Here is a 24,284-nt window from a genome sequence, read left to right as displayed (position 1 = left end):
TATTTCTCCGCTCTCAAGTTCTACATTTCAGTTCATATTTCATCGCTCCCAAGTTCATTTATTATTTAACTGGTTCCAGCCAGTATCCACTCCGTGCTAACAACAGTCTGGTTCCAGCCAGTATCCACAGCAGCTGTTTTATCTTCAGCAACCCAGCTTTTCCTGGAACACCAGCTGGCACAATCCTGGGTTATCTCCATTGCTACAGTCGGGCCTGGTAAGGACTTTCCATCTAGAAGATCATAAGAACTATCTCACACTACCAGTGCCCTGTGGCTCCTGCCATCCTGTAGTACCCAGGAACTGTATTTATTCTTTGCTGACTTTTACGTTTTCTTTTACTGCTGCTGTGTTGCGGAGTTGTCATAATAAACATCATTGACTTTTATCCAAGTTGTCGTGGTCACGCCTTCGGGCAGTTATTATTCATGTTACTTACATGTCCAGGGGTCTGATACAACCTCCCATGTTCCGGTACATCTCAGCCCCTACAACTGAGGCTGCCTCCCGTCAGCTCAGGCCCTCAGTTGTGACAATTACATAGATGATGCAGCACACTGAGGGCACACTGAGGCTGAGCACAGATATGGTATGTGACTGTGTCACACTGTGTATCGTTTTTTTTCAGGCAGAGAACGGATTAATTAAACTGGTGGTCACTGGTCACACTATCAGCAAGTAGTACTCCGTCCTAATATGCTCCCCAAAATTAGTAAATCAAGTGTCTCTAGACTCTCTACTCTCTACTCTACTCTAAACGGAGAGGACGCCAGCCACGTCCTCTCCCTATGAATCTCAATGCACGTGTGAAAATGGCGGCGACGCACGGCTCCTTATATAGAATCCGAGTCTCGCGATAGAATACGAGCCTCGCGAGAATCCGACAGCGGTATGATGACGTTCGGGCACGCTCGGGGTAGCCGAGCAAGGCGGGAAGATCCGAGTCTGCCTCGGACCCGTGTAAAAAGGCTGAAGTTCGGGGGGGTTCGGTTTCCGAGAAACCGAACCCGCTCATCTCTAGTTGACATGTGTATGTAATAGGTTCAAATGTATATGTAATGCTTTGGGGCGAATTCAATTGCTATTCACTTACAGTAGAGAAAATGAGACCCAGTAATTTCTATAGAAATCACTGCGTCTTTTTTCTCGCACCTCCAGAGCAAGTCTGTAAAGTGTTTGTATTTCCATGAGCAGAATAGTACTTCTCTCCAGACAGGGCCATATAATTCCAGGAGCCAAGTAAGAGGCAATAGAGCTCAGACACCTACACCAAGATTTTGGTCAAAGCTGCCAGAAAAGATAGTAGATAAACATATGTTCTGGAGGGTCTTGCTTTTGGGAAACTGTCCTACAGACTCGTGACTTTGGGCCTGAGTCATGCTTATAAGTAAAGCAAAACAGCAAACAACTGGGCTAAACCATGCTGCACTGCAGAGGGAGTTAAATTTGAGTGGGGTGTGTTCAAACTGATATCTAAATCATAGTTGCCTAGATTACTAATCTCCTCTCCAGGAGATGCCGAGAGAGGAGAAGCAGGTGGAAGGCAACAGGGGAGGGGCTGGGCTAATCGAGTCATTGGGCCCCACCCCCTCACAGGGAAAATAGGGGTAGAGCTAAAATGACACAATTATTATTATCATTATTATTATTATTATTATTATCTCATCATTAGGCCCCACCCTCTCCACCGGGGCCGTGGTCTATCTGTATTTATTTCCCTGTTCTGCCCACTTCAACACGAGGGGGGGTGCCCAGGACTGCAATTGAATACCCAAGAAACCAGATGTCTACCGCATAATCCGGGAGAGTAGGCAAGTATAATCTAAATTGCAGCTTAAAAATAAAGCTAACATTTGTGGCTACATGCAAAAGCAGCCAGTATTTACCCTGCACAGAAAAAGTATAACAGAAAATCTGTCTGCACATGTTACATCTGCCCACCCAGCAGTGCATCATGGTTTAGCCCAGTTGCTTGCTCTTTTGATTTACTTACAAACATGAATCAGGCCCATTGTCCTGACTGCAGTGACAGACAAGAGGTATTTCCTGTGACATGCTGGTCCCCCAAGCGCACTGTACCCTATCTTAGTTTTTATATGGCATTGGATTACTGAGCAAAATACAGTATAGTATCAAATAATGATGTACATATAGTTTCACAGGACATCACATTGATTACTCTGTTAATTCAAACCCTGTGTTGCGGAAGTTCTCCAATCTTCCTCAAACTCGCAGAAATATTAACACAATTAATCTTCAAGAACTTTCCACTTCACTCCAACAACTGCTTTCACCTATTTCTGCATTCACCTCTCCTGAGATGGCTGTATCACACCTTAATGAGACTCTAGAACTAGCCCTTGATGAAGTGGCTCCAGCTACCCATCACACTCCACGTAGGCCTAGATGTCAACCATGGCACGCCAAATTAACAAGACAACTACAAAATCTCACACGAAAACTTGAACGTCAGTGGCGAAAATCTCGTATTTCAAGTGACTTCCTCACATATAAGACAGTCTACCATTCTTATAAAAATGCCCTGGACACTGCCAAACAAACATATTTCCAAACTCTTATCTCTGCTCAAGTCTCTAACCCCAAACGACTCTTTAATACATTTAAATCACTTCTGAATCCTCCCGCACCTACCCCACCAGCCACTATCAAGGCACAGGATCTTGCTTCCTACTTCAAGGAGAAGATTGCTAAGATCCGAGATGAAATGGTATGCTCTTCGGCAGCCAGTGACCTGCTCCGTTCTTTACCTGAACCCTCTGGCACTCTTTCTTCATTTGATCCCACAAATGAAGATGAAGTATCATCACTCTTCTCATCCTGCTTCTCTACTACCTCTCCTCTTGATCCTTTACCCTCACAAATAAGTAAAGCTCTGTCTCTGGTGCTCATCCCTACCTTAACTAACATCTGTAATCTCTCTCTCTCTCTACTGGTATTTTTCCTTCACTCTTCAAGCATGCAGTGATTACTCCTATTTTAAAAAAACAAAATTCTGACCCTAATGCTCTCTCAAACTACCGCCCTATCTCTCAGCTCCCTTGTCTCTCTAAGCTACTTGAGAGACTTGCCTACACTCGACTCACACACTTTCTTAACTCATACACTTTGTTGGACCCACTTCAGTCAGGCTTCCGTTCCCAACATTCCACAGAGACGGCACTGACTAAAGTGGTTAATGATTTGGTCACTACGAAGTCTAAAGGCCACTACTCACTACTTATTCTTCTAGACCTATCTGCTGCATTTGACACTGTAGACCACTCTCTTCTCATACAGACACTACAATCCCTAGGTCTTAAAGACACAGCCCTTTCTTGGTTCCTATCGTACCTATCTAATCGCTCCTTCAGTGTTCGCTTCTCTGAATCTACCTCCTCTTCGCTACCTCTTTCAGTTGGAGTACCGCAAGGCTCAGTCTTGGGTCCTCTGCTTTTCTCTATCTATACCTCATCTCTTGGTAAACTAATCAGCTCTTTTGGTTTTCAGTATCATCTGTACGCAGATGATACTCAAATCTACCTATCCTCCCCTGACTTGTCCCTATCTATACTGGACCGTGTCACTGAATGCCTTTCTGCCATCTCATCCTGGATGACATCTCGCCACCTCAAACTTAATATTTCAAAGACAGAGTTAATTATATTTCCACCGGCCAATAGTAGGTACCAACCTGATATCTCTATCACTGTTGAAAACTCGACTATCTACCCTACCCCACAAGCTCGCTGCCTAGGTGTCATCCTTGACTCTGATCTGTCCTTTGTTCCCCACATTCAATCTGTCTCAAGATCATGTAACATGCATCTAAAAAACATATCCAAAATACGACCATACCTTACACAAGACACTGCAAAAACTCTAATCCACGCTCTCATTATCTCCCGCATTGATTATTGCAATAGTCTCCTAACTGGTCTTCCCAAAACGAGACTCTCACCACTACAATCCATTCTGAATGCAGCGGCGAGGCTTATCTTCCTCGCTAGACGTTCATCGTCTGCAGATCCACTCTGTCAGTCCCTCCATTGGTTACCTGTACTCTACCGCATTCAATATAAAATACTTTTACTCACACACAAGGCCATTAACCAAACTACACCAACGTACATCACTTCGCTTATCACAAAATATCTCCCAACCCGACCTCTTCGCTCTTCACAAGACCTGCGTCTCTCATCCACACTCATTACTCGCTCCCACTCACGACTGCAGGACTTTCATCGGGCTGCACCCACTCTGTGGAATGCCCTACCACACACAATAAGACTCTCCTCTAGTCTCCAAACCTTCAAGCGTTCCCTCAAAACTCACCTCTTTAGGCAAGCTTATCACATTCCAGAACCGCCCACATAACTTTCATAAACCTTCCTATCAAATTACATCCACTATATACAGTCCACACATATCCTCACATGTCTTTTCATTCTATGCAATAGATAGCACCTTTCCTTGTGTACATATGCCTATTTCCCTATAGATTGTAAGCTTGCGAGCAGGGCCTTCCTACCTCTATGACTGTTATCACCCAGTTTGTTATTGTTATTTCAAATTGTAAAGCGCAACGGAATTTGCTGCTCTATATGAGAAACTGTTAATAAAATAATAATAATAAAATAAATTACTATAATTATAATAATTTCATCACATAAAGTACATATGTATACCTATATGTGCAGAGGTTTCCACTTCTGTTGAAAATAAACCACTTTTCTTTAATTAAATTGATTGTCTGTTCCCGGTAAAATCAGTTTCTACTGAGTTGGCCTTCGGCAAAAAAGAGTAAAAGTTACTGATTCACATTGTGTCATGAAGGCCATTTGTCATTTATACAACACATCAATTACAGTATACAGAAATAAATGCAATCCACTCACAGTTGAGATAGAGAAGAATTATTTAGATAAATATCACAAAGACACTGACGGACTAGCAGTAATTGTAATCTATGAGAAAAATAACCTGTATCTGTGCTTCAATGTCTTGCTTCGCCTTCACATCCCAAAGAAGACAAATGTTCTTTGCTACACACACACTCACTAGGCTAACATCATAAATTAGTCTGTGGCAGCTTGTAAGTGAAAACCAGTGAATCTAGTGTTACGTTTCTTAACATGATCAAGTGGTCATTTGGAAATCAGTTTGAATTGAAAATATTTAAATTGATCATATATAAAGTAAATTAATAATATATAGGTTTTGTTTTTTTTTGAGTTGTGGAGAAAACTTACATCTAGAACGTCAAGTAACGGCAGCAGCAGCAGCAATAGCATTGACACAAGTTTGCTCTACAAGTTTTGCCACAGTAGAAAATAAACTAATGCTCCAATCTATATATATATATATATATATATATAAATGCGAAAGCCCTCACTCACTTACTGACTCACCACTCATTCTCTTACTTCCTATATGTTAGAAGATGAAATTTAACATAGGTATTCTGTAGGTGGAAAATAGGAAAACTACGTAATTCGAATTTTAATAAACCTCCCCTAAGGGGATGAAAAGGGGGTTGATATAATGACATCATTACCGATGCGTGTCTTGCGTTGCATGAACGAGAACGCCCCAAAAGAAAATCGGATCAATATAACTACAAAAATGGTCCTGTCACTTTTTACTGTATCTGCTAAGGGTGCTCCTCGGGTAATGACAAGAAACATGGATTAATATTTACGTACAATAAGATGTCTCAAATTTACATCTCTATAGATTTTATAGATTTACCAAATTTTTAACACTCATTTATATTTACAACCGTGAAAATCAGAAACTCCCGTGCAAAGAAGGAGCAGAACAGCTAGTCTGAAATACAGTTATAATGTCCTCGATAGGAAATAAATATTGTCCATGGTCAAGATAAATATTGTCCATGGTTAAATAAATAAAAAAATCACAAGTGCAGGTATGCACTGGTGCCCATCTGTATGCTGGTTCTTGCTGTTCTACATATCGCACAGTCACATGCGCATGTATTTTTAGCGCACATGTCCGGTACGAAAATGTGCATCGTATGCGATAAAACAGATGTATGTCCAAGTGAGTCCCTTAAACATATGATCATGGCTGAGGCCCTTATTCCAAGATGGACGCCATATCGATGACAGACTCAGCAGAACAATTTTTTTTGCCACTGTGCATGTGTCTAAGTCAATTGTACATGAGCAGCCTGCAACGGCGGTAGCAGTGGGGATTTTTAGGCATATTTATCGAAATTATCTATACATATAATAAAACTGTAAGGGTTGTGTCTGTATATAGCATTTTATTTAGAAATATACTTCTAAGGACTGTTTATGAACTATGGAGATGAAAATAAAATGTTATTTGAATTTTTGTCTATTTATCTGTCTGTTCATTCCGGCATCACGCAAAAACTACTGGGTGAATTTGGATTGTGTTTTCACTGTTGTATAGTTTAGTGACCTAGAAAGAAACTGAGGTATGTATGATCTCGATATGACATTCGGGAGAGGAGCAATAAAGGAAAAACCAGACACTTGACACTCGGCTCATTGAAACTTGAAAGTTGGTGATTCGATCATGCTTCTGCAGAACTTGACACCCAAGTTATGCAATGGAACCCAACTTAAAGTAACTGCTCTGCAGAGGAACCTAATTGAGGCAGACATTCCAACAGGATGTGGCACAGGTGAGACTGTGTTTATACCATGTATACCCCCTTATCCGCAACAATTTTCCTTTTCAATTCAAGTGTCTGCAGTTTCCTGTAAGCATCTGCTGACAATCAACAAGTCGCAAGGGCAAACTCTCAGGGCTGCAGGCTTAGATCTCTGGACCAGTTGCTTCTCCCATGGGCAGCTTTACATGGCTTGCTCACGAGTTAGTAGCCCCAATCGTCTTTTTGTGTTAATCCCTGAAGGAATACTGCAAATATTGTTTACACATAAATTTTGTGATCAATGTGTACAATATAAAATATATATCACAATATTAGATGCACTACTGTCTTTATAAAATTAGATCTGCTGAGCAATAATAGACATCCACGTGAGCGAAGCTGTGGGCAAATGCTAATTTTTACTAAAATAATGTGAAAAAAGGGTGTTTTCATACCCTTTTCGTGTTATTTTAGTATCATCTGAATATATTAAATTGCTTTGGACCAGTTTTTATGATAAACTACTCCAAGCCCTCTAATTAACATATTTTAAGTAAGCAGATCACATTTCCCATTCTTACAATTAAGCAGGGTTCCACCCCCCATTCCCCAACTCTTGCTTGGCTGACAGGCAGAGCAAAGCTGGGAGCCGGCCCCAAGTGATCAGCTTTGTGGCCTAAATAGACAAGCTGAACACTGTAAAAAAAAAAAAATGCTTCAAATTTTTTTTACTTTCCTGCACCCAGGGGTCTGGTGACTGGTGAACTCTCTGCTCCGGTCAGCTGGTCGCTGGGCTCCTGCATTGTGACCCCCGTCAGTTGCTCTATGCTGCAAAACCGGCATCTCAGTTTGCAGCATAGAGCAGCTGGTAGGAGTCACAGAGCAGCAGCCTGGTGATTGGCGACCAGCTGACCGAAAAAGAAACTCAGCATTTACCAATCACCGTGCTTGTAAGTTTAAGTGGAGGGGCAAGGTGTGGTGGGGGTAAAGAGGTAGCGCTAGCCAGTGGCTGAGCATGCGCGGACACCTCACTGTATTTTTTGTTAAAAAAAATACATTGATAAGTGTGTGAAGTGGATTCGCAGTTTGTGAGAAGGCTCTGTCCCTGCTGTCAAAGTCAAAAAATATTGTAATGCATATGCCCTGTACTAACCCCATGCACATGCCCGCTGCTTGTGCACTCAGTCCGCCGTGCGTGCACATATCCGCAATTTGCGAAGGATCGCTCCTGCAATCATGCGCGTGATATGGGTATTTACGGCGGAGTTTGTGAGCGCGTAGAGGGTTATTAGAACATTACATATTTAACCCAAATAGTGCATTTTGTACACATAGTTCCCCTACACCACATCAGCGAGTATCAATAGTTTAAACAGTTCCAGGACTAAGGGATTCGCCTTTGCATGATAGGAAGGGTCAGATAAAGGTTGGAAGGTGATGTCTAGTATCCAGCTGTAGGGTATTTTAAGGGTAACATTCCGGTGTTGGTTAGAGAAAGATCGCATGTTCCAGCGTATAGTTATGTGCAGAAGTAGAATATAGATATTAACTGTATTTACTGTATATTATGTATGTGGCGGGAATCCAGAGGATACCACCCACAAGAGCAGTTGGGGAAAGACATCGCCCATCTTTTCAAATCAACCTATGACCTCTCCTGTAATGAAAAGACACATCTCTGTGTCCAATGGACAATGAGATTACAGTGACCATTGTATTGTGTATGTAAGTTGTGTATAAAATGCCCATTGTTGCCTGGCTGGTCAGAAGACTATGAACGCTTTCAATCTGACTAGCGGAGGACCGGCCGGGTTGCGCTTGCGAACATTCTCACGTATATACATTCTCTGTAGCCAATATTCTGTTTAGATTTATCTTGTTAGCCTGTAGTGTATGATTTGTACTGTTTTACCTTTTGGAATAATCCACGGTGGCCTTAGAACCCTGTGGTTTCAACTACAAATCGGTGTTGTGTCTTCACTTTCCTGCAAGGGTTTAAAAGCACATTTATCTGTATAAGGTTTATAAGTATTGATAAGGTGTACGCACTGCGGGTACTTTATACCATCAGCGCTACTTAAGGTTTAAGGTATAACATCGTTGCAGTACTTTGCTGCTAAGGGTTTAAAGTGTAATCATATCATCGCATTGTATCACTAACAAGGTTTAAAGGTTATCAATTGTGTGTGCGCACGCTGAGCGTACTCTGTACACTCAGCGCGGCGCGTGTACGCCGAGTACGTACCACGTGCGGGACTCTGTACGCAAATAGCGTACAAAGAGCGTAGCATGTGTATTCAGTCTAGCGGCCATAGCGGCTCCACGGTAATAGTGTATCTAGAGGTATAGCTTTATGGTTTAAGATAATATCGACATTATCACTGCATGTGATAATTGATACATCCTTGTGATGTATTCAATTATCGTAATGCAATTTTGGTCATATTTATCACATTCCATCCACATCTGAGATGCGGATTGTAATGTATATGTCTCTTAGTCACAAAGTGATTGACAGTCAGGTAGCATTTGTGGGTGGTAACTGGGGTGTGGCGATGAAATGCCAGCATGTCCCGATCATTTGAAGGCCTTGTGGAGGATTTACCACAAGGCAACCAAAGCAGCTGCTTAGGGCCCCGTTGGTCTCAGGGGGCCCTGCTGGTCCCAGGGTGCCTGCCAACGAGGCTGTATAAAGGGCATTTCTGGCAGACCACGAGGTTCACCAAAATTGTCCGAGAGCTGAGCTGGCTGAATACTCCCGGCAGGCTGTCAGTAATTAGACACCTGTTGGGTGCCAGCTCCAGTGCATGCCTGTGTATGACGGCAGATGCTTAGAGAGAGGAGCCGGGATGTGCACAGAAAACACATGAGTTCATCCAGTGCACTTTATTACAGTATTTTTTACATTTTATATAACATCCACCACCTACTTCAAATTCCAATCAGGAGTGAGTGGGGGATGGTGGGGAGGAAGGGGGAGGCTGGAATGGGGGGGGGGCTGGAATGATGGGGGAGTTAGACAGTGTTATTTTAAGTACAGTGTCTAACATCTGCCTATGACAGTCATGGCTGGGGAGGAGGCACATACTGACTGGTGCTATAATACTGTATTTTAAGTACTACCAGGTATGGGAGATACCTGCTACAATCAGTGGGGCATTTCTGATTACCGCCGAAAATGTGCTGGTCTGGCTGAACACTCCCGGCAGGCTGTCAGTGACTAGATAGATACTAGGTGTGATTTTAAGGGTAGCATGGATGGTGCAATGTTTAGCATTACTGCCTCACAGCACTTAGGTCATGGGTTCAAATCCCACCATGGCCCTAACTGTGTGGAGTTTGTATATTCTCCCCATACTTGCATGAGTTCCTTCGGGTACTCCGGTTTCCTCCCACAATCCAAAAACTTACTGATAGGTTAATTGGCTCCCAAGTCCCAACAAAATTAACCCTAGCGTGAATGTGTACATGTAGTAGGGAATATAGATTGTAAGCTCCACTGAGGTAGGGACTGATGTGAATGGCCAAATGTTCTCTGTAAACCACTGCAGAATATGTGTGCGCTATAAAAATAACTGGTAATAAATAATAATCAATACTAGAGATGAGCGCCTGAAATTTTTCGGGTTTTGTGATTTGGTTTTGGGTTCGGTTCCGCGGCCGTGTTTTGGGTTCGACCGCGTTTTGGCAAAACCTCACCGAATTTTTTTTGTCGGATTCGGGTGTGTTTTGGATTCGGGTGTTTTTTTCAAAAAAACCTAAAAAACAGCTTAAATCATAGAATTTGGGGGTAATTTTGATCCCAAAGTATTATTAACCTCAAAAAACATAATTTACACTCATTTTCAGCCTATTCTGAACACATCACACCTCACAATATTATTTTTAGTCCTAAAATTTGCACCGAGGTCGCTGTGTGAGTAAGATAAGCGACCCTAGTGGCCGACACAAACACCGGGCCCATCTAGGAGTGGCACTGCAGTGTCACGCAGGATGTCCCTTCCAAAAAACCCTCCCCAAACAGCACATGACGCAAAGAAAAAAAGAGGCGCAATGAGGTAGCTGACTGTGTGAGAAAGATAAGCGACCCTAGTGGCCGACACAAACACCGGGCCCATCTAGGAGTGGCACTGCAGTGTCACGCAGGATGTCCCTTCCAAAAAACCCTCCCCAATCAGCACATGATGCAAAGAAAAAGAAAAGAAAAAAGAGGTGCAAGATGGAATTATCCTTGGGCCCTCCCACCCACCCTTATGTTGTATAAACAAAACAGGACATGCACACTTTAACCAACCCATCATTTCAGTGACAGGGTCTGCCACACGACTGTGACTGATATGACGGGTTGGTTTGGACCCCCCCCAAAAAAGAAGCAATTAATCTCTCCTTGCACAAACTGGCTCTACAGAGGCAAGATGTCCACCTCATCTTCACCCTCCGATATATCACCGTGTACATCCCCCTCCTCACAGATTATCAATTCGTCCCCACTGGAATCCACCATCTCAGCTCCCTGTGTACTTTGTGGAGGCAATTGCTGCTGGTCAATGTCTCCGCGGAGGAATTGATTATAATTCATTTTAATGAACATCATCTTCTCCACATTTTCTGGATGTAACCTCGTACGCCGATTGCTGACAAGGTGAGCGGCGGCACTAAACACTCTTTCGGAGTACACACTTGTGGGAGGGCAACTTAGGTAGAATAAAGCCAGTTTGTGCAAGGGCCTCCAAATTGCCTCTTTTTCCTGCCAGTATAAGTACGGACTGTGTGACGTGCCTACTTGGATGCGGTCACTCATATAATCCTCCACCATTCTATCAATGTTGAGAGAATCATATGCAGTGACAGTAGATGACATGTCCGTAATCGTTGTCAGGTCCTTCAGTCCGGACCAGATGTCAGCATCAGCAGTCGCTCCAGACTGCCCTGCATCACCGCCAGCGGGTGGGCTCGGAATTCTGAGCCTTTTCCTCGCACCCCCAGTTGCGGGAGAATGTGAAGGAGGAGATGTTGACAGGTCGCGTTCCGCTTGACTTGACAATTTTGTCACCAGCAGGTCTTTCAACCCCAGCAGACCTGTGTCTGCCGGAAAGAGAGATCCAAGGTAGGCTTTAAATCTAGGATCGAGCACGGTGGCCAAAATGTAGTGCTCTGATTTCAACAGATTGACCACCCGTGAATCCTTGTTAAGCGAATTAAGGGCTGCATCCACAAGTCCCACATGCCTAGCGGAATCGCTCCGTGTTAGCTCCTTCTTCAATGCCTCCAGCTTCTTCTGCAAAAGCCTGATGAGGGGAATGACCTGACTCAGGCTGGCAGTGTCTGAACTGACTTCACGTGTGGCAAGTTCAAAGGGCATCAGAACCTTGCACAACGTTGAAATCATTCTCCACTGCACTTGAGACAGGTGCATTCCATCTCCTATATCGTGCTCAATTGTATAGGCTTGAATGGCCTTTTGCTGCTCCTCCAACCTCTGAAGCATATAGAGGGTTGAATTCCACCTCGTTACCACTTCTTGCTTCAGATGATGGCAGGGCAGGTTCAGTAGTTTTTGGTGGTGCTCCAGTCTTCTGTACGTGGTGCCTGTACGCCGAAAGTGTCCCGCAATTTTTCTGGCCACCGACAGCATCTCTTGCACGCCCCTGTCGTTTTTTAAAAAATTCTGCACCACCAAATTCAAGGTATGTGCAAAACATGGGACGTGCTGGAATTTGCCCATATTTAATGCACACACAATATTGCTGGCGTTGTCCGATGCCACAAATCCACAGGAGAGTCCAATTGGGGTAAGCCATTCCGCGATGATCTTCCTCAGTTGCCGTAAGAGGTTTTCAGCTGTGTGCGTATTCTGGAAAGCGGTGATACAAAGCGTAGCCTGCCTAGGAAAGAGTTGGCGTTTGCGAGATGCTGCTACTGGTGCCGCCGCTGCTGTTCTTGCGGCGGGAGTCCATACATCTACCCAGTGGGCTGTCACAGTCATATAGTCCTGACCCTGCCCTGCTCCACTTGTCCACATGTCCGTGGTTAAGTGGACATTGGGTACAACTGCATTTTTTAGGACACTGGTGAGTCTTTTTCTGACGTCCGTGTACATTCTCGGTATCGCCTGCCTAGAGAAGTGGAACCTAGATGGTATTTGGTAACGGGGGCACACTGCCTCAATAAATTGTCTAGTTCCCTGTGAACTAACGGCGGATACCGGACGCACGTCTAACACCAACATAGTTGTCAAGGACTCAGTTATCCGCTTTGCAGTAGGATGACTGCTGTGATATTTCATCTTCCTCGCAAAGGACTGTTGAACAGTCAATTGCTTACTGGAAGTAGTACAAGTGGGCTTACGACTTCCCCTCTGGGATGACCATCGACTCCCAGCGGCAACAACAGCAGCGCCAGCAGCAGTAGGCGTTACACGCAAGGATGCATCGGAGGAATCACAGGCAGGAGAGGACTCATCAGACTTGCCAGTGACATGGCCTGCAGGACTATTGGCATTCCTGGGGAAGGAGGAAATTGACACTGAGGGAGTTGGTGGGGTGGTTTGCGTGAGCTTGGTTACAAGAGGAAGGGATTTACTGGTCAGTGGACTGCTTCCGCTGTCACCCAAAGTTTTTGAACTTGTCACTGACTTATTATGAATGCGCTGCAGGTGACGTATAAGGGAGGATGTTCCGAGGTGGTTAACGTCCTTACCCCTACTTATTACAGCTTGACAAAGGGAACACACGGCTTGACACCTGTTGTCCGCATTTCTGGTGAAATACCTCCACACCGAAAAGCTGATTTTTTTGGTATTTTCACCTGGCATGTCAACGGCCATATTCCTCCCACGGACAACAGGTGTCTACCCGGGTGCCTGACTTAAACAAACCACCTCACCATCAGAATCCTCCTGGTCAATTTCCTCCCCAGCGCCAGCAACACCCATATCCTCCTCATCCTGGTGTACTTCAACACTGACATCTTCAATCTGACTATCAGGAACTGGACTGCGGGTGCTCCTTCCAGCACTTGCAGGGGGCATGCAAATAGTGGAAGGCGCATGCTCTTCACGTCCAGTGTTGGGAAGGTCAGGCATCGCAAACGACACAATTGGACTCTCCTTGTGGATTTGGGATTTCAAAGAACGCACAGTTCTTTGCGGTGCTTTTGCCAGCTTGAGTCTTTTCAGTTTTCTAGCGAGAGGCTGAGTGCTTCCATCCTCATGTGAAGCTGAACCACTAGCCATGAACATAGGCCAGGGCCTCAGCCGTTCCTTGCCACTCCGTGTGGTAAATGGCATATTGGCAAGTTTACGCTTCTCCTCCGACAATTTTATTTTAGGTTTTGGAGTCCTTTTTTTTCTGATATTTGGTGTTTTGGATTTGACATGCTCTGTACTATGACATTGGGCATCGGCCTTGGCAGACGACGTTGCTGGCATTTCATCGTCTCGGCCATGACTAGTGGCAGCAGCTTCAGCACGAGGTGGAAGTGGATCTTGATCTTTCCCTAATTTTGGAACCTCAACTTTTTTGTTCTCCATATTTTATAGGCAGAACTAAAAGGCACCTCAGGTAAACAATGGAGATGGATGGATTGGATACTAGTATACAATTATGGACGGACTGCCACGGTTAGGTGGTATAAAAAAACCACGGTTAGGTGGTATATATTATAATAATAATACAATTATGGATGGACGGACTGCCTGCCGACTGCCGACACAGAGGTAGCCACAGCCGTGAACTACCGCACTGTACACTGGTTGATAAAGAGTTAGTAGTATACTCGTAACAACTAGTATGACACTATGACGACGGTATAAAGAAAGAAAAAAAAATACCACAGTTAGGTGGTATATATTATAATAATAATACAATTATGGATGGACGGACTGCCTGCCGACTGCCGACACAGAGGTAGCCACAGCCGTGAACTACCGCACTGTACACTGGTTGATAAAGAGATAGTAGTATACTCGTAACAACTAGTATGACACTATGACGACGGTATAAAGAATGAAAAAAAAAACCACGGTTAGGTGGTATATATTATAATAATAATACAATTATGGATGGACGGACTGCCTGCCGACTGCCGACACAGAGGTAGCCACAGCCGTGAACTACCGCACTGTACACTGGTTGATAAAGAGATAGTAGTATACTCGTAACAACTAGTATGACACTATGACGACGGTATAAAGAAAGAAAAAAAATACCACAGTTAGGTGGTATATATTATAATAATAATACAATTATGGATGGACGGACTGCCTGCCGACTGCCGACACAGAGGTAGCCACAGCCGTGAACTACCGCACTGTACACTGGTTGATAAAGAGATAGTAGTATACTCGTAACAACTAGTATGACACTATGACGACGGTATAAAGAAAGAAAAAAAAATACCACAGTTAGGTGGTATATATTATAATAATAATACAATTATGGATGGACGGACTGCCTGCCGACTGCCGACACAGAGGTAGCCACAGCCGTGAACTACCGCACTGTACACTGGTTGATAAAGAGATAGTAGTATACTCGTAACAACTAGTATGACACTATGACGACGGTATAAAGAATGAAAAAAAAACCACGGTTAGGTGGTATATATTATAATAATAATACAATTATGGATGGACGGACTGCCTGCCGACTGCCGACACAGAGGTAGCCACAGCCGTGAACTACCGCACTGTACACTGGTTGATAAAGAGATAGTAGTATACTCGTAACAACTAGTATGACACTATGACGACGGTATAAAGAATGAAAAAAAAACCACGGTTAGGTGGTATATATTATAATAATAATACAATTATGGATGGACGGACTGCCTGCCGACTGCCGACACAGAGGTAGCCACAGCCGTGAACTACCGCACTGTACACTGGTTGATAAAGAGATAGTAGTATACTCGTAACAACTAGTATGACACTATGACGGTATAAAGAATGAAAAAAAAACCACGGTTAGGTGGTATATATTATAATAATAATACAATTATGGATGGACGGACTGCCTGCCGACTGCCGACACAGAGGTAGCCACAGCCGTGAACTACCGCACTGTACACTGGTTGATAAAGAGATAGTAGTATACTCGTAACAACTAGTATGACACTATGACGACGGTATAAAGAAAGAAAAAAAAATACCACGGTTAGGTGGTATATATTGTAATACAATTATGGATGGACGGACTGCCTGCCGAGTTCCGACTGCCGACACAGAGGTAGCCACAGCCGTGAACTACCGCACTGTACTGTGTTTGCTGCTAATATAGACTGGTTGATAAAGAGATAGTATACAATACATACAACAATATACTACTATACTGGTGGTCAGGCACTGGTCACCACTAGTCACACTGGCAGTGGCACTCCTGCAGCAAAAGTGTGCACTGTTTAATTTTAAATTAATATAATATTATGTACTCCTGGGGGCTCCTGCTATAACAACCTGCAGTGCTCCCCAGTCTCCCCCACAATTATTATAAGCTTTGCCTTTTATACATTGATGTGCAGCACACTGGGCTGAGCTGAGTGCACACAGACTGAGTCACACTGTGTGACTGGCTGCTGCTGTGTATCGTTTTTTTTCAGGCAGAGAACGGATATAGCAGAGAACGGATATATTATATTAAAATAAATAAAAGTTAACTAACAACAACTGCACTGGTCACTGTGGTAAACTCTGTCTGACTCTGCACAATCTCTCTCTCTCTTCTAATCTAATTTCTAATGGAGAGGACGCCAGCCACGTCCTCTCCCTATCAATCTCAATGCACGTGTGAAAATGGCGGCGACGCGCGGCTCCTTATATAGAATCCGAGTCTCGCGAGAATCCGACAGCGTCATGATGACGTTCGGGCGCGCTCGGGTTAACCGAGCAAGGCGGGAGGATCCGAGTCTGCTCGGACCCGTAAAAAAAACATGAAGTTCGTGCCGGTTCGGTTTCAGAGAAACCGAACCCGCTCATCTCTAATCAATACACTAGTACAACTACCATCCGCCTGCTATAATCAGTGGGGGCAGATTGGGGAGCATACACTGACTGTGACATTTGCATATTTTCGCACAACCATACGCATTGCACCTGCGACAGCATTTGCGTCTGTCTCTGAATCAGGCCCTAAATCTGCAAAAAGAAACTCATTTAACTGAATTTATCACATTATAAATACATTTCTTATTAATTGTTATCATGTAAAATGAAGAACGCTCTATAAAGCAGAAAGCTTATGGCCACCTACTGGTGAATGTAAAGATGACAACATTGTGTTCCTTCCCAAAAAATATTTTGAGTGAAAAATAAGTAGAATAATTATTTCCCTCAGTTAAGAAGTGCACAGTATGGTTTGTATAGAATGAGACTGTTTCACTGTGATATCATTTAAATGTAATAATTTATTTAATTTCTATTTGAAATATGCAAAAGGTAATAGAAGTTATTCATATTTTCTTTGGTCTTAGAAGAAACTATTTGTGAGCTAGACCTATGAAACCAGTGTTGCATTACTAGAAGCACTTATAAAGCATCATTAAGCAGGAGCATTATATATACATCAGCTATGCAGCAAGGCAAAATTGCTGATTTTGATACTTCTAATGGATCATCAAATTTAATATCACACTCACATAAAACGTTTATTAGGCCAAAGAATACATGTTTTCAAATTGATTTCTGGCCTTTAGTGAGTGGTCTTGTATACATACAGTATATAGTTTTCATACTGCTTTTCAAGTAACTTGTTTATGAACCTACCAGCCTACCTATACATCTTGTGCAATATGACTTAGCATTCTATTACTGGTGAAAAGCCAAGAAATTAAACTCGGTGATGGTACATTTGTAAGAAATTAAGGGTTAATTTAGCTTTTAATATACACGTAATACCCATATGTTACACTTTATTTTCTTTTTAATAAAAATGGTCTTCCTTCTAGGGACGCTGAAAGATGGGGACATATATACATAGTAGAGATTTGAACTGACCCCCCACATATTGGTTAAGGATCTGGATTCATTTTTGTGTTTTGATTTTGGATTTGGTTTTGTAAAACCACCCTGATATGTTTTAGTTTTGGTTATGTATCTGTATTTTTTTTTAAGGCTTAAAATACCTAAAATCATGTAATTTAGGCCTGGTTTTGTCCCTATAGTATTATTAACCTCAATATCATCCAAAGGCTGGCGAAACTAAGCAACAGAGCAGCGGCATAAGCACACAACAGTTATTTCTGATTAGAAAATATGTTGCAAATTAGTAATGTATTAGAGCATGGATCTTCAAGCTGTGGCCATCCAGCTGCTGTGGAGCTACACATCCCAGCATGCCCTGTCTCAGTTTTAGCATGCCTTAATAGCAAAACTGTGGCAGGGCATGCTGGGATGTGTAGCTCCACAGCAGCTGGAGGGTTGCAGGTTAAAGACCCATGTATTAAAGCAATAACCAATAAAAATGTCTATGCAAAAAAGAACATCCTCAATTCCCCCAAATAATAAAGCCCATTATCAAAAGAAAGGTGGTGCAAGATGGGATTGTCCTTGGGCCTTCCAACCCACCCTTATGTTGTGCATTAAAAAGAACATTCAGAGTTTAACAAACCAAGCGCTTCAGTGACATGGACTGTGGCTGAAGTGCATGGTTTGTTTGGGTGGCAGTTCTCCATAAACCAGTTTTTTGGAAGGACTACCTCTGAGAGGAAAGTGCAGGTACCATTAGTTAACTGATGAGGTAAGCTGAGCCATTAGCAATCTACAATTTCCAGCATCCATAAGCCAAGAAACTACATTGGAGTTGAATATAAATTGGGACTTTGGCACCAGGAGTAAAGGTAGATAAGATATGTGGGAGAGGAGGAGGCCGGCATGGCCAGTGTCAGTCAGGGACATGAAGGGTCCACCAAGGTAATGTAGTGTGTGGGGGGGCATACTTAGAGGCTTGGCTAACTATAGAGTACACGGTCTTGGACCCTTGATAAATATATATATAGTAAGTACTGCTAGTGCATGCATGATAATGTACCAGATAAATAACAGCAATGTACTGTACAAAATACAGTATCTGGATGATAGGTTCGACAGTGAAAAGATTGAGTCGATACCAAGTGGTCAACATGGTCAAAAGGTCGACCCCGGCAGAGGTTGTCATTATTTTTTCAGAGTTTTTTTTTCATTTTCAGGACTTTTTGTTACACTTGCCCAGTCTTCTAGCCTCCTGCAATACTAGGCTTCACCTATAGCAGCTGCTTTTCCTAGGTGATTTAGGTCCACCCAGTACTCAGATGCCCCCAGGTCTTATAGACGAATAAGGCGACTATAGGAGGCTGGGCAAGGGCAAAAATAGAAACTATAGAGAGAAGCTCACTGGATGAGACATTAGACAGGTAATACTGGATCAAGCTGCACTATGCACAAACTGAAATAAGCATTTGAATGTGGTATAAGCAACTAAATATAAACTGTACCTGCATGCAACAATGCACAGTGTGATATAAGCAACTGAATATCTATTGATTATAAATGCAACAATACACAGGATGATATAAGCAACTGAAAATCAATGGATAATAAATGCAACAATGCACAGGATGATATAAAAAATCAAATATCAATGGGTAACTCAGACTCTGAAAATAATTAATGCAAAATCCCAGGACTTCGCTTAAACTGTCTGATGTGGATTCTGAAGAAGCCCAGAAACTAGAACTGGAACATAACCACCTGAAGGGCAGCAGAGATCCAGAGACACTGAGGCTGAGACCAGATTCTGAGCAGGATTTCACTGTGTACAGTGATAGTAAGCTTCGCAACTGGAGCAGACAGCACTAACTGTACAGGCCAAATACACAACCACAGGATGAGGACTGGGTCCAGGTACAAACAGGAACTAGAACCTATAACCAGGAGGAGATACAATGCACCTGTACAGCTAGACACAGAGAGGTAAACTGCTAATTATACAGCAGCTGAGTCAGGGATACATGCAGGAATATAGCTGCTGGAGTGTAGTTACACAGACACACTGTGAGCAGCTTGTAACACTTTTTCATACTTTACCATCCATGCAGACTACAATTGGGAATAATAACCTGTGCTAAGCGAAGCGAGCCATCCGAGGTTCAAGCTGCTGCATCCTCTAGTCCAGTTCTGCCTGCAAATCTAAAGTCTGTGTCCTTCTTTCCTGGTCCTGTTCAGTTCAGCCTGTTTTCTACAGTTTCAGTCTGGTTACAGCCTGAGTTATTCTTACAGTACTCTGAAATATGCTGATAATACCTTTTACTGTTATAGTGCTTCTAAAACAGTTCATGTATTTATACTTCAGTCTGTATTGCTGCATAGTGATTTCCACATCATCCACTTTTCATCACTGCTCCAAGTCTGTCACTGGGACTGTTCATCGTACCATCTAAAATTCTAAAATGGTTGTTGTCCTGAGGGATCTCTCTCTCTCTGAGTGTTGTAGTTTGTCATGAGCCTCCAGTGAAGTAGTTGATTCTAAATACTGGGAACTGAGTTCTCGGTCTATGTCCTTCTATGAGGTTCCAGACACCCAGCTCTGCCCCTTAAAGTTTCCATACAAATGTAAATAATTGTTTTAAGCAAAAAGCAAACTATTATTTCTCTGACGTCCTAAGTGGATGCTGGGGACTCCGTCAGGACCATGGGGAATAGCGGCTCCGCAGGAGACAGGGCACAAAAGTAAAAGCTTTAGGATCAGGTGGTGTGCACTGGCTCCTCCCCCTATGACCCTCCTCCAAGCCTCAGTTAGATTTTTGTGCCCGGCCGAGAAGGGTGCAATCTAGGTGGCTCTCCTAAAGAGCTGCTTAGAGTAAAAGTTTTGTTAGGTTTTTTTTATTTTCAGTGAGTCCTGCTGGCAACAGGCTCACTGCATCGAGGGACTTAGGGGAGAGAAGTGAACTCACCTGCGTGCAGGATGGATTGGCTTCTTAGGCTACTGGACACCATTAGCTCCAGAGGGAGTCGGAACACAGGTCTCACCCTGGGGTTCGTCCCGGAGCCGCGCCGCCGACCCCCTTGCAGATGCCGAAAAGTGAAGAGGTCCAGAAACCGGCGGCAGAAGACTTTTCAGTCTTCATAAGGTAGCGCACAGCACTGCAGCTGTGCGCCATTGTTGTCAGCACACTTCATAGCAGCGGTCACTGAGGGTGCAGGGCGCTGGGGGGGGGCGCCCTGGGCAGCAATGATAGTACCTTATTCTGGCTAAAAATACATCACATATAGCCCCTGGGGGCTATATGGATGTATTTAACCCCTGCCAGGTCTCAGAAAAACGGGAGAAGAAGCCCGCCGAAAAGGGGGCGGGGCCTATTCTCCTCAGCACACAGCGCCATTTTCCCTCACAGAAATGCTGGTGGGAAGGCTCCCAGGCTCTCCCCTGCACTGCACTACAGAAACAGGGTTAAAACAGAGAGGGGGGGCACTTATTTGGCGATATGACTATATATATTAAAATGCTATAAGGGAAAAACACTTATATAAAGGTTGTCCCTGTATAATTATAGCGTTTTTGGTGTGTGCTGGCAAACTCTCCCTCTGTCTCCCCAAAGGGCTAGTGGGGTCCTGTCCTCTATCAGAGCATTCCCTGTGTGTGTGCTGTGTGTCGGTACGTGTGTGTCGACATGTATGAGGACGATGTTGGTGAGGAGGCGGAGCAATTGCCTGTAATGGTGATGTCACTCTCTAGGGAGTCGACACCGGAATGGATGGCTTATTTAAGGAATTACGTGATAATGTCAACACGCTGCAAGGTCGGTTGACGACATGAGACGGCCGGCAAACCAATTAGTACCTGTCCAGGCGTCTCAAACACCGTCAGGGGCGTTAAAACGTCCTTTTACCTCAGTCGGTCGACACAGACACAGACACGGACACTGACTCCAGTGTCGACGGTGAAGAAACAAACGTATTTTCCTTTAGGGCCACACGTTACTTGTTAAGGGCAATGAAGGAGATGTTACATATTTCTGATACTACAAGTACCACAAAAAAGGGTATTATGTGGAGTGTGAAAAAACTACATGTGGTTTTTCCTGAATCAGATAAATTAAATGAAGTGTATGATGATACGTGGGTTTCCCCCGATAGAAAATTATTGGCGGTATACCCTTTCCCGCCAGAAGTTATGGCGCGTTGGGAAACACCCCTTAGGGTGGATAAGGCGCTCACACGCTTATCAAAACAAGTGGCGTTACCGTCTCCAGATACGGCCGCCCTCAAGGAGCCAACTGATAGGAGGCTGGAAAATATCCTAAAAAGTATATACACACATACTGGTGTTATACTGCGACCAGCGATCGCCTCAGCCTGGATGGGCAGCGCTGGGGTGGCTTGGTCGGATTCCCTGACTGGAAATATTGATACCCTTGACAGGGACAGTATTTTATTGACTATAGAGCATTTAAAGGATGCATTTCTATATATGCGAGATGCACAGAGGGATATTTGCACTCTGGCATCAAGAGTAAGTGCGATGTCCATATCTGCCAGAAGATGTTTATGGACACGACAGTCGTCAGGTGATGCAGATTCCAAACGGCACATGGAAGTATTGCCGTATAAAGGGGAGGAGTTATTTGGGGTCGGTCCATCGGACCTGGTGGCCACGGCAACAGCTGGAAAATCCACCTTTTTTACCCCAAGTCACATCTCAGCAGAAAAAGACATCGTCTTTTCAGCCTCAGTCCTTTCGTCCCCATAAGGGCAGGCGGGCAAAAGGCCAGTCATATCTGCCCAGGGATAGAGGTAAGGGAAGAAGACTGCAGCAGGCAGCCCATTCCCAGGAACAGAAGCCTTCCACCGCTTCTGCCAAGTCCTCAGCATGATGCTGGGGCCGTACAAACAGGTGCGGTGGGGGGTCGTCTCAAGAGTTTCAGCACGCAGTGGGCTCACTCGCAAGTGGACCCCTGGATCCTACAAGTAGTATCCCAGGGGTACAGATTGGAAATTCGAGACGTCTCCCCCTCGCAGGTTCCTGAAGTTTGCTTTACCAACGTCTCCCTCCGACAGGGAGGCAGTATTGGAAACAATTCACAAGCTGTATTCCCAGCAGGTGATAATCAAAGTACCCCTCCTACAACAAGGAAAGGGGTATTATTCCACACTATATTGTGGTACTGAAGCCAGACGGCTCGGTGAGACCTATTCTAAATCTGAAATATTTGAACACTTACATACAAAGGTTCAAATCAAGATGGAGTCACTCAGAGCAGTGATAGCGAACCAGGAAGAAGGGGACTATATGGTGTCCCTGGACATCAAGGATGCTTACCTCCATGTCCCAATTTGCCCTTCTCACCAAGGGTACCTCAGGTTCGTGGTACAAAACTGTCACTATCAGTTTCAGACGCTGCCGTTTGGATTGTCCACGGCACCCCGGGTCTTTACCAAGGTAATGGCCGAAATGATGATTCTTCTTCAAAGAAAAGGCGTCTTAATTATCCCTTACTTGGACGATCTCCTGATAAGGGCAAGATCCAGAGAACAGTTGGAGGTCGGAGTAGCACTATCTCAAGTAGTTCTACGACAGCACGGGTGGATTCTAAATATTCCAAAATCGCAGCTGTCTCCGACGACACGTCTGCTGTTCCTAGGGATGATTCTGGACACAGTCCAGAATAAGGTGTTTCTCCCGGAGGAGAAAGCCAGGGAGTTATCCGAGCTAGTCAGGAACCTCCTAAAACCAGGAAAAGTGTCAGTGCATCATTGCACAAGGGTCCTGGGAAAAATGGTGGCTTCTTACGAAGCGATTCCATTCGGCAGATTTCACGCAAGAACTTTTCAGTGGGATCTGCTGGAAATAACCCTGTCTCCAAGGACAAGGGTGTCTCTTCTGTGGTGGCTGCAGAGTGCTCATCTACTAAAGGGCCACAGATTCGGCATTCAGGACTGGGTCCTGGTGACCACGGATGCCAGCCTGAAAGGCTGGGGAGCAGTCACACAAGGAAAAAAATTTCCAGGGAGTGTGATCAAGTCTGGAGACTTCTCTCCACATAAATATACTGGAGCTAAGAGCAATTTACAATGCTCTAAGCTTAGCAAGACCTCTGCTTCAAGGTCAGCCGGTATTGATCCAGTGGGACAACATCACGGCAGTCGCCCACGTAAACAGACAGGGCGGCACAAGAAGCAGGAGGACAATGGCAGAAACTGCAAGGATTCTTCGCTGGGCGGAAAATCATGTGATAGCACTGTCAGCAGTGTTCATTCCGGGAGTGGACAACTGGGAAGCAGACTTCCTCAGCACGACCTCCACCCGGGAGAGTGGGGACTTCATCGGGAAGTCTTCCACATGATTGTGAACCGTTGGGAAAGACCAAAGGTGGACATGATGGCGTCCCGCCTGAACAAAAAACTGGACAGGTATTGCGCCAGGTCAAGAGACCCTCAGGCAATAGCTGTGGACGTTCTGGTAACACCGTGGGTGTACTAGTCGGTGTATGTGTTCCCTCCTCTGCTTCTCATACCTAAGGTACTGAGAATTATAAGACGTAGAGGAGTAAGAACTATACTCGTGGCTCCGGATTGGCCAAGAAGGACTTGGTACCCGGAACTTCAAGAGATGCTCACAGAGGACTCATGGCCTCTGCCGCTAAGAAGGGACTTGCTTCAGCAAGTACCATG

At 44.2% G+C, this 24,284-nt stretch overlaps 1 protein-coding gene across 5 annotated transcripts in view; it reads right to left on the bottom strand.

Moving 5' to 3' along the window:
- The window catches only part of CMKLR1 (chemerin chemokine-like receptor 1), a 294,087-nt gene that overhangs the window by 30,360 nt on the left and 239,443 nt on the right, over nt 1-24,284 (bottom strand). For 2 of the 5 annotated variants that reach the window (XM_063964347.1, XM_063964348.1), the window contains one exon: nt 4,686-4,785. The exons of the other annotated variants lie outside the window; for them this stretch is intronic. The gene's annotated coding sequence lies outside the window, so the exon portion shown is untranslated. The remainder of the gene's footprint in view (nt 1-4,685; nt 4,786-24,284) is intronic. 5 annotated transcript variants of the gene reach the window in all.

The sequence above is a fragment of the Pseudophryne corroboree genome, chromosome 1 (assembly GCF_028390025.1).
Source record: "Pseudophryne corroboree isolate aPseCor3 chromosome 1, aPseCor3.hap2, whole genome shotgun sequence".
Classification (NCBI taxonomy): domain Eukaryota; kingdom Metazoa; phylum Chordata; class Amphibia; order Anura; family Myobatrachidae; genus Pseudophryne; species Pseudophryne corroboree.
Note: the sequence above shows the minus strand (reverse complement) of the source record. Positions and strands in the feature narration are given on the sequence as shown.